This window comes from Marmota marmota, unplaced genomic scaffold (assembly GCF_001458135.2).
Source record: "Marmota marmota marmota unplaced genomic scaffold, marMar, whole genome shotgun sequence".
NCBI lineage: Eukaryota > Metazoa > Chordata > Mammalia > Rodentia > Sciuridae > Marmota > Marmota marmota.
Window position 1 is genome coordinate 22878254 of NW_025999998.1, and position 11485 is coordinate 22889738.

At 35.6% G+C, this 11485-nt stretch overlaps 2 long non-coding RNA genes across 4 annotated transcripts in view; one reads left to right on the forward strand and one right to left on the reverse strand.

The window, feature by feature from the left end:
- The window catches only part of LOC125617914, a 97088-nt gene that overhangs the window by 12958 nt on the left and 72645 nt on the right, over nt 1-11485 (forward strand). The gene's annotated exons all lie outside the window — the stretch shown is intronic.
- On the reverse strand, nt 643-7793 carry LOC125617915. The gene is made up of 2 exons (XR_007349058.1): nt 6671-7793; nt 643-2731 (listed from the first exon to the last, which is right to left on the reverse strand). It is a non-coding gene; the product is annotated as an uncharacterized LOC125617915 (long non-coding RNA).

Here is an 11485-nt window from a genome sequence, read left to right on the forward strand (position 1 = left end):
GGTGTAGAGCTCAGTGGTATGCCTTAAGGCCCAGGTTTTAACCCCCCCCCCCATCCCCAAAAAAGAACAACTTTTATAGTTCCCTCTAAAGGGAAACTGATTTTTCTTGGATGGCATTTAACACCTTACATATTTTGACTCCTGTATACCTTTTCATTATCCTTTACCGATTTAGAAAATAAATTCATTAGGTGACAGCATCTCAAAGAGCATAGAATCAGCTAGGCGTGGTGATGTATGCCTGTAATCTTGGAGGCTGGAGAGGCTGTGGCAGGAGGATTGTAATTTCGAAGCCAGCCTTAGCAATTTAGTAAGCTTGTAAGCAACCTGGTGAGATGCTGTCTCAAAATAAAAAAATAAAAAGGGCTGGGAATGTGGCTCAGTGGTTAAGCACCCCTGGGTTCAATCTCTAGTACCGACTAAAATAAATAAGAACATGGAACCATCATTTGAATCTAGGGAGAGAGTTGGACCACAGAAAGCATTCATAGCCAAGTCGAAGATGTGGTTTGGAAATCTGTACTTACCTCATTCACTGTTGTAGCTGGAGCCAGGGAGCCTCCGAAGCTTGACTGCATTTTGGCCTGTAAATCCATCCAGTAAAGGACATCATTTCTAACCTACAAGCATTCCAAGATTGTGTACATGATCAAGGATATCTTTATTTTAAGTCTTGGGAAAACTTTGACTTTGGCTCCTGCCTCTTGACATTGAAGAACAAAATTCCACTAACTGCAAAATAAACAATTTGGCTGCTTTATGTTTAGCTTGCAGCATAATCTCCAAATTCTGGCCCCAGTAAAAGTTTCTGTTGGCTCTTTTCATTCCTCCTCACCCTTCCTTCTTCTCCACATGTTTCCCCATTCTCTCATGTACAAATCTGGTGGTGGAGATCTGGGTCACAGATAGTGGGGTTGAGATGGAAATGAGAAGGAACAAGGAGAAACATTGAGAAAACTAACTTGGCAATGTTAAAACTTGCTGAGAGAAGACAAATGTTTTATTTTAAAAATTATTTAAATTCTAAAAAATTAATTGATTCTTCAAATATCCTTTTGGATAGTAATAACACATAGACTTAAAATGTAAACACTCTCATAGGATTTAGACCAAGATTTTTGCAGACAACTAGCTAGGATCTTGGATAGTCTTGTTTATATACCATGTTAGCTAGGAAATCTTTTAAAACTCAATATTTGAGAATTGGATTCTGTGACTATTTTGCTAATGTTGGGATATAAAAACAACTCCCATATTGTTTCTAGTATTGGGAAAAGAGTAATTACACAGTTTTTGGACTCCAGAGAGTGTACTTTGTTCAGTGATTTAAAATTTTCCTCCAAACAAGTATTAGAGAGATAATAAAATGGGTATAATTGATTAACCTGTATTCTGTTTTCTAGCCTGTATTTCTTTTTCTCCAGTTTTTTGGGGGGATATTAGGGATTGAACTCAAGGGCATTAAACCACTGAGCCATATCTCCAGGCTTATTTTGTATTTTATTTAGAAACAGGGTCTCACTGAGTTGCTTAATCCCTCGCTTTTACTGAGGCTGGCTTTGAAGTTGCAATCCTCCTGCCTCAACCTCCTAAGCTGTGGCCTATACTTCTTTATTACTTTATTACGAAAGTGATTTTGAGCAATCAAGTAGTGCAAAGATGAACCTAACAAAAACAGGAATAGGAAAAGATAAGTACAATTTATAAACTGGATCATCGCCATTGAATAATCAAAACTTGGTGTCAGAGTCCATATAAGTGGAAATTGAATTGCCATAAGGCACAATAATGCCAAAAAGTTTCTTGACCTTTATTTCCCTTGTGTATTATTTTCTAGCTGTCCTATGTGTTTGTGCAAATAAGATACCTTACTTTATGATCATTTTTAAAATGAAAATGTAAAATTGCTACTTTTAACTTCTGGAGGGTTTGACAATTTTATTTTAATAATTTTTTAAAATTTATTTAGCAGTAGTGAGTATTGAACCCAGAGATACTCTACTAATGTTTTATTTTGAGACAGGGTCTCACTAAGTTGTCAAGGCTGACCTCAAATTTGTGATCCTCCTGCCTCAGACTCCCCAGTAGCTGGTATTACAGGAATGCACCACTCTGCCTTGTGAAATTGACCATTTTTTTTTGTTGTTTGAAGTTTGGAATGCTTTAGCATAGTTTGTATAAGATAACAATACATTCATACAATTAGTGAAACTTTGTCCTTTTTTAAATTAGGAATTTACTCTCAGAAACATTTTCAGTAAATATGATATGAAAATTGACAAATTTTTTAGAATAATCTTTTGAAAGTCCATAAGAGCTATTTCAAATTCATAGAAACAGGATTACAATGTATCAATTACTAAACATAAAAAGTAAAGAGGAACTATAGAAAGATGTACAATAAATGTTTTTTATCCATAGGAAATGTTACAGATGTACCATAGCCTAGTTTCCCATTTTGAGTGCAAAGCTTAGTCATATAAGCAGGAACTGGAAAAAAAAAAAAATCAAGCAAGCCATTTGCCTCTCCCAAGATCTGATCATGAATTATAGAGCTTGGGGTTCAAGGACAGTAATTGCCTGTACAACCCTGCAGGGAGTTGAACTGAGCTCCGTTAGAAGTCACAGCTGGGCAGCAGAGGACAGAAGGTAATGAGATATCTGGGCAGTAGGGCACTGGCTCATTGGCTGCTCATCTGAGAAATCCTGGTGTATGGATGAGGACCAGGCTCTGGAAAATAATGAGGCAGACAGGAACCATTGATTGAACTTGAAGCAGAGAAATGGTGAAAGACAAGGAAGGGACCAAAAACTAACTCCAGATGGTGAGAGGTATCCAGGCAAAAAGCATTCTCTATGGGGGCATTACCTAACCAGGGCTGAAAGTTAGAAACGCCCCTCTATGTGCTACTTGTCCACTTATTTTAAGAGAATTTCCGAGGCCTCAAGTAATGCCAGTGCATGCATGCACAAGTTAGTAAGGACTGTCCTTTGAATGGGGAAGAAGCAAAGTCCTCACACATTATAAAACCTATGCTCAAAAATAGATACTTTTTTTTTCTACTAATAAAAGAACATCTCAAAAGTACACTGAGAGAACAAATACACTGAACCTCATGTAACTGTCACAGGAGAAGAGATGGCTTAGAAGAAGGATCTGAAAAGTTCTAGAGAGAAAGGGGAACTGGACTCAGGACAATGGTGTTTTAAAAGACTTTTCAGCATATGCCAGTCAGAGCCATAGACAGAGGTTCATTTAGGAAAGCAGAGGCACATTCAAGGGAGAATGTGGGCCATCTCCAGAGGGGGAAACCACAACCTGTTAGTGTGGGGTGTTAATATTTATAGAGGGATGGTTTCTAGGGGCTGGACTGGAGGTAGAGTCGGGGCAGAGTTACACAATTTTGTACCAGTTTCCCTGCACGTGCTCACTGCCTTCATGTAAATTTTTTGCAAACAAGGGCTCAGGACAAGGGTGCAGGCTGGGTCTCTCAGGAGTTACAACTCTTCGTGTATGCTTTCTCATTTCTATGTTTCATGGGTGTGTTTTGCAGTTTAGGGGTTCATGGGTACTTCTTCCTTTGAGACTCAACATCCTTCTCTTTTCTGTTACCCCAAATTCCTATCTCATTACCTCTGCTCAGCCTCAACAATTGTCAATATTTTAGCTATCTTGGAGAAATTATTATTATTACTATTTTGATGAAAAGAGTTGGCATGAAGAGAAGAGAGCTGGAAGGTGAAACTAGTCCCAAGCAATGAGGGGGAGACGGGGGGTTGGGGGGGAGAGGCCCACGTTGTCACCAGGGCTCCTTGAACTCCTCCACTGTGACATTATTACAAGCATTACCTGCATTACTTGTTAAATGAAGGGTATTAGTTCTGTGAATAATCAAGTAATCAAAAACTAGTTACTGCTTTGACTTTTTATTACAGGTTCTTCAGCCACTTACATTTAACATTTTTAAATATATCATTATTTTAAACACACATCATTATTTTAATTATATCCAATTAAATATACCTGCATCTCCTCAGCATGCATCATTATGTACTTTACTAAAAAGCACTTTGAATCAAATTGCATACCAAGGTTCTTTATTATAATTTATGTGCACAAGTCTGCAGCAGAGTCACACATTTTGGAGATTAATTATCAAGAAGTTTGTTTAGACTTTTGGCAAATGAGAAACTTAACCTGAACTTCAGTTTACTCTCATATTTATAATTTCATGATATCATTGTCCTATCAGGCACCGTTGTGTTTTTCTGTCTGAGGAGAGTACAGACAAAGACTAGAAGTTATTTTGGCTTGCCCCAGTCATTTGTGCCCAGGTCTTTACATTATTTATCTCTTTTGTGTATTCTCCCAAATAATGGTCTCCAAATTTCCCATGATTCAGTCTCAATCTCATGGAAATAATATTGCTAGGTTACAGGAACAAAGCTCATAGTGACTGCTTTTATCTCCATTTGGAAGATTTTAGTTTCTTTTTCCCATGGATCTATAACCTCTTATATCTGCTTTTGTATCACTGAGGCATAAGAAATTCTTATTACTGGTATTTGACAAATGATGCAATATGCAAAGATTTTTAAACTAGAATTGGACCTATAGTATTTGTGTTCTAGGAAGATTTCTGCCACTGGTTGCCATCCCATCTCCATGGTTATTTACAAAAAACTGATCTGAATAAACTAAAAGTGAAGACCTAATTTTTACCATTTATTATAGGCAATCAGGTGATCCAGTTTAATACTTATCTTTATCTTTTTTTAAAAAAAAATTTTTAGTTGTAGATGGACACAATACCTTTATTTCATTTATTTTTATGTGGTGCTGAGCATCGAACCTCTTGCCTCACATATACCAGACGAGCTCTCTACCACTGAGCCACAACCCCAGCCCTAATACTGATATCTTGACTGCTCCTATATCCTAGATCCTAAATCCTTGGATTGACTCTGTGACTTACATCCTTAATTGTCCTCTCTGTTCTTGGCACATTTTCTTACTTCCTCCAATATTTGAACAGAAGTGTTTTTTTTTTTTTTTAACTCAGGGGCTCTTGACCATTGAGCCACATCCTCAATCCTATTTTTTGAAATTTATTTAGAGACAGGATCTCACTGAGTTGCTTAGTGCCTTGCTTTTACTGAGGCTGGCTTGGAATGCGGGATCTTCCTGTCTTAGCCTCCTGAGCCACTGGAATTATTACAGGTATGTGGCACTGTGCCCAACCAGAAGTGTTTTTTATGTAGTTTCTGGATTGACTTATTTCTCAGAACCTGGTATCCCTTGTTTTCTCAAGGGAGGATGGCTATTTTCAGAGCAACTCTATGCTTGTCTCCTCATATGCCTCTTCAGATGGAGGTTAGAAATTGAAAATTGGGTAAATCTTGACCTGGAGTATATCAGATTTTCTAGTCTCAGTTTCATCATTTATACATGTCAATCTGGGCTTCTATAACAAAATATTACAAACTGGGTGACTTATAAACTATAGAAATTTATTTCTGAACAGTTCAGGAGGCTGGGAAGTCATTGGAGGCTGAGAAGTCACAGACAAAACATTGGTAGTTTGGTGTCTGGTGGGAGCCCATATTCAGGTTTATAGTTGCTATCCTCCTGTGTCCTCACATGGCAGAAGAGGTAGGAGAGCTTTCTGAGATCTCTTTTAAAATGGCAATGATCCCTCTTATGAGGGCTCCCTTTCATGACCAAATCATCTCCCAGAAGCCCCCCTCCTAATACTATTGCATTGAGGAATTGGGGGCAGGGGATGGGGGCAGGGGATGGAGACAGGGGCTAAACATGCAATGTATAGCATTACAACTGAGGGATTTTTACCAGTCATCTCTAGTGTCCTTTCACTGTTAACATTACTTTAATATTACACAATTAATGTATTACTATATTCACATTGTAAAAGTTTTAGATAGTATGTGAGTGTACAGAAAATGGCTGTAGAGTCCCCTCAGCTATATTGTCCTTCTATCTCCTCTCTCACAGAGAAAGATAACTACTTATGTTAACATGCCTTGATTAATTTGCTTCTTTGTGACTGTCAGCTGCTATGATTTGTGCATTCTATTTTGGATACCACTTAACATCATTTGTCATTCAAGAGGCTCTTCTGGTGGGGAATGGTGTAGGTGATCTAGAAAACACAAGTTTCAGCAGAAGATTTGAAGTATGAACAATAAATTGTTTTCCCTGGTTTGAATGAGTCTGTAAAGTTAGTTTTCTCCCTTTCCAATTGCCAGGAAATTTGAGCGGAAGGACATGGTGATGAAAAGAGTAGAAAAAGGTGGGAAAAAAATGTTCTCTTTCAGAGATTTTATTTCCTCCTTCAGAGCAGCCTGTGAAATTTATGCAGAGAATGGTATATTTTTGGATTAAGTTTTGTGACTCTAGTGACCAAGTGTTCCATTGTCTAGAGTAACAGAACATAGATTGTGGTTGACTATTGTGTGAGTAGATATTTCTCTTACAAAAAATGCTGTTTATTAAAATGACAACTTTTAATAGGACAACTTCTACTGGCAAATTATTACATAAATAATAGAACAAAATTTAAAGAAATACAAAGTAGCATTGTCTATTAGTGGCAGCTGATTATTTTGAACACTACTACTACTAAAAAAAAAAAAAAAAATCTTAATTCACCTGAATCAGACTCCTTCCAGAGTGAATATAGTTTCAAGGCATGTGACACTCTTGCTGTTTCCTTTCTGTTGTTAATCTCTTCACTTTAGCAGATGGTACTTAGAATTCACTTTACATGAGAGTTTATAAGAATGAATCCCATTTTCAGTTTTAGTTTCTTTGCTTCCTTGCTCTATGCAAAACTAGAAGGGAAAAAAAAAAAAAAAGACTATTCCTTTATGTATTAAACATCAACTTCAGTAATTTTTTCCAAGCAGAAGAATTTGCAAATTTTCTTTAACTTTTTTGAAACCAGTGAGTAATGCAGAAAGCCAGAATACTAAACATTATCTATTTCTAAAAGCAAATAATTTTGCATTTCAAATTCTATACTCAGCCAAACTTATGTTTTAGTGATAAGGCAAAATAAAGGTATATTTGGATTTGACCACAGACCTTTGAAAGTAATCTTCAAAACATATTGCTGAGTAATAACATGAAAAATAAAATGAATACAGTAATGATTAAGATGTGGGGCAAACTGGGTGTAATGACACATGCCTGTAATCCCAGCTGCTGGGGAGGGAAGGTGGAGCAAGTTTGAGTTCTGCCTCAGCAATTTAGCAAGACCATGACTGAAAATAAAATATAAAATGAGCTGTTGGTGTAACTCAGTGTCAAGCACCCCCTGGGTTCAATCTCCCATATTACCCCCCCACCCCCCACCCCCCAAAAAAGATGCAGGACAAAACCTATGAAAGTTAGATAGTCTAATGAACTATTGACACATAACATAGATAGAAACCATTGTTAATGATAGGAACTAACATCTCCAACCTGTAAAGAATAGATGTGAGAGTTTAGGGATTAGAAAATTCAAAACAGAGATGGATCTAGGACTAAGTCTTAAACTCTCACCTTGATCAGGGGATTGCTAGACATACATTGGTAAGATATATACATTTAAGTGTAAGCATTAAAATGTAAAGGTAATCTCTAGGCAGAATAGAAAAGGATATCTTTCTAAAACCTGAAAAAGAAGAAAAAAAATGGAACAACTAGATTAATTAAATAAAGGAAAGAGAACAAAAAGAGACTGAATGCAAAGCAATGATAAATAGAAAACATAAAGATAAATGGATTGGAGGGGCGCTGGGGTTGTGGCTCAGTGGTAGAAAGCTTACCTAGCATGTTTGAGGCACTGGGTTCTATTCTCAGCACTATATATATATATATAAATTAATTAGTTAAATAAAGGTCCATCTACAATAAAAATAAACTTTTTAAAAAGATAAATGGGGAGAAATAAGTAGTTGCACTTTATGTGAATGTTTTGAAATTTCCATTTTAAAAACATTTCAACTAGGTGTGGCCCCACACACCTGTAATCCCACTAGCTCCAAGGCTGAGTCAGGAGGATTGCAAGTTCAAGGCCAGCAATTTAGTGAGGCTCTGTTTCAAAAGAAAAAAATAAAAAAGTCTGGGGATATGACTGAGTGGTAAGTGCCCTGGTACCAAAACAATAGGATAAATGAATAAGTAAATAAATAAATAATAACAAATTTTAGAGTTTTAAAGAAAAAGTCCAAATTTCTGCTGTTAAAATACATGACATCCCAGAGCAAAGTAATACAAAAAATTTGACCAAAGCGTGCAATAGTCATGAAATTGTAGGCAGGACAAAATTGTAAAACAGAAAGCAAACCAAAACAGCAAAATCTCAACAACAAATAACAAAAACCCAAAATGATGGAACTAGAAAGAGACAGGAATAACCATAGTCATGGTATGAAAATTTAATACAAGTTTTAAAAAAAATTAATAAATCCAGGCAACAAAATTTTAAAATACATTTGATAATCTTGATTAATATATATATATATATATATATATATACACACACATATATATATACATATACATATATATGTATATATATGTGTGTGTGTGTGTGTGTATATATATACTTATTAATATATATATATTAATAATATATTAATATATTATACTTATTAATATATATATCTTAGATACTTACAAAAATTTTATTTATAAAATAGTGAGTTTATTTTATTTAATCTCTGGACCACTCAGAAAATTTGATCCTATATTTGTCTACTAGGAAAAATTCCATAAAATCTAAAGAGTAGAAACCAGAATCTATATTTCTGAAAAAAATACTTTAAAATTAAATAATAACAAATGGTGAATCCATCTACCATAATCCATCCATCTGGGGAAAAAATACACAGTTCTTTAAATAACTCTTGGGTTAAAGAGGAAATAAAGACAAACTATAAACCATCTATGAGTTTAAAAGACAAAAGCTCTTCCAATTAATACTTATTGAATATGGCTGAAGCGGCACTTAGAGGATTTTACAGCCTTTGTCCACTTATTTGAAATAACAAGGTGTTAAAAGATTTAGTAATTAAGAAAAGAAGCAGTAAATACATCTTCAAAAAAGCACTAGGAGATAATAAACTGAATTAAGGACACAGAAACAGGGGTGGGGGGGACCTCAAATGATGGACTTTGTGTGCAAACCCCAAAGCTACTTCTTTGAGGTAGTGTATGAAGAAGACAAAACCCTTGTTAAGTCTGATCAGAAAAAAAAAAAAAAAAGAAAATTTGCAAATACACTTCTGAAATAAGGAAGAGAAGCCTTAGGTACCAGTTTTGGGGAAATTAAAAAAGTGTGTATAATCTTTGACCTTAAAATAACAAATTCATAACTTTTTTGAAAAGGAACATTTTTCCTAGAAAAATATAAATTATCAAGATTATTTCAGAAGGTGGTAGAAAACCTAAAGAGAGTAATAATAGTCTTCGAAGTTGACAAAATTATTTTAAAAATATACCCTGGAAGATACAAGTCCTGGACAATTTTATGGGCTTTATATCTTAAATCTTTAAAAACTAGTTAATCCCTACTATAAATAAGTAGATGAAACCATTCCAGCTCATTTATTATTCCATGGGATTCTAAAATTGACAACAACCACACATACATGTAGAATGACCACTATAGGCCAATCTACCTTATAAACATACATATAGAACATCATGTAAAATATTTTCAAATTGAATTCATTGTCACCAGGTAGCATTAGTCCCAGGAACGCAATAATGATTGTACACTAGGAAATTTATTAATGTATTTTAACTACATTAAAAAATTAGAGGAATCTGAGTGTGATGGCACCTGCTTGTAGTTCCAGCTACTCAAGAGGCTGAGGCAGGAGGATTACAAATTTGAGGGTAGCCTCATCGGCTAATAAATAAATAAATAAATAGGGCTGGATAAATAGGGCAAATCTATAACAATAGCTTAAAACATCCGTACTCTTGAATGCCGAATGCAATGAGGTACTGTTCTATCTGGGAGGATCTTAGACACATTAGAGAAAAAAATGTAAAACCATGCATAAAGCATAACTTCATCTGTATTATACTTAAAAAACTAAACCATTTATTACACATGAAACTACAAAGAGATAATCCTTCTGGAGTTTGAGAAGATACTTATCATTGATAATCTTTATATAAGCTTGTGGATGATTTGAAATGTGTTAGTTATTGCATTACTCATATTTCTAAAAAGCTTCTCCTTTCACAGTCTAATTTTTGTAGAGGAAATATATAATTCCACCAGTTTATATTTTATATATTTTGTAGATGGCATGCCATTATGAAAGAGAAATAGTACAATGTTACATTTTTATTGTGTTATGCTAATCATTTTTTTAGTCAACATTTATTGGATGTCTGATTGTGCATAAAGTACTCTATCCCTAGGCATATGAGAGGATGGAGTACATGTTCTCATTTCACCATTGCTGTGGCTGATATGCCAGAAAGATCACGTGCACAAGTGGCATACACAAGAGGCATAGAGCACCCAGCTCTGGTACTTTTGTGGACGTTCCTAGTCTACTGAACAGAGATTCCTTTGTGATGAAGGTCAGGCCAGTGCTATTTTGTGTTTGGCAGATGAAAAAGTCACTGGAAGCAAGAGCTTCTCTGAATTTCACATGCAGAGAATCCCATGTTTCTTTGCTTTGCCATGTTTACAAGATCTGTCTTCACAGAAAAAAGTCATTTATCTGCAATAACTTACTCCACAACTAGCAGTGTTGATAGTCATTAGTGCTTTTATTTTTCTGTGGGATGGTGACAAATTTAAACTGACCAGTGTACTATTTCCAAACTTATTTTTCTCTCTTAAGAATCAGGCATTTTACATGCTCATTCCTTATTTTCAGTTACATCCTTTTCTTTTCCACAACTCTTATACCAAATTTAACTTCAGATCCTGCCAGTTTGAATGCTGTGCATGAAAATTCTTTAAAAACAACAACAAAAAAAGCATCAAAACTCCAAAAACTCCTCTGTAGTAGCATTTTCCTGAGTTAGAGCAGACAGGTGACACAGAAGGGGTTGCACTAAGAATGGAAAGATTTAGGTTTGAGGCCTGTCTTCCAGGACCTTTGACAAGTCCTATAACCTCTAGGCTTCACTCTGTGTCAGCTGTAAAGTGGGGGTGGGTGGGTATAGGTGATGAAGGAAAAAGAGCTTTGAAAAGTATAAAGCAGCAGATCAGCATGAGACTTTATATAAGTCCTTTAATCCCCTTCTTGCATGCACACACTCCAGCTACATGCAAGTTTTAGGTTTCTATTATCTTTCATTTGTGTTCCTTTTAAAAGTCAGCCTCCCCTAACACAGTCAACTTTGTCTTTTGTCACATGAACCCGTTGATCTCCCTGGCACCTGAGACCTTGAATTGATTTAGTTCTACATTTTAGGCACTACCTGTTCCCCCCCCCCCCCCAA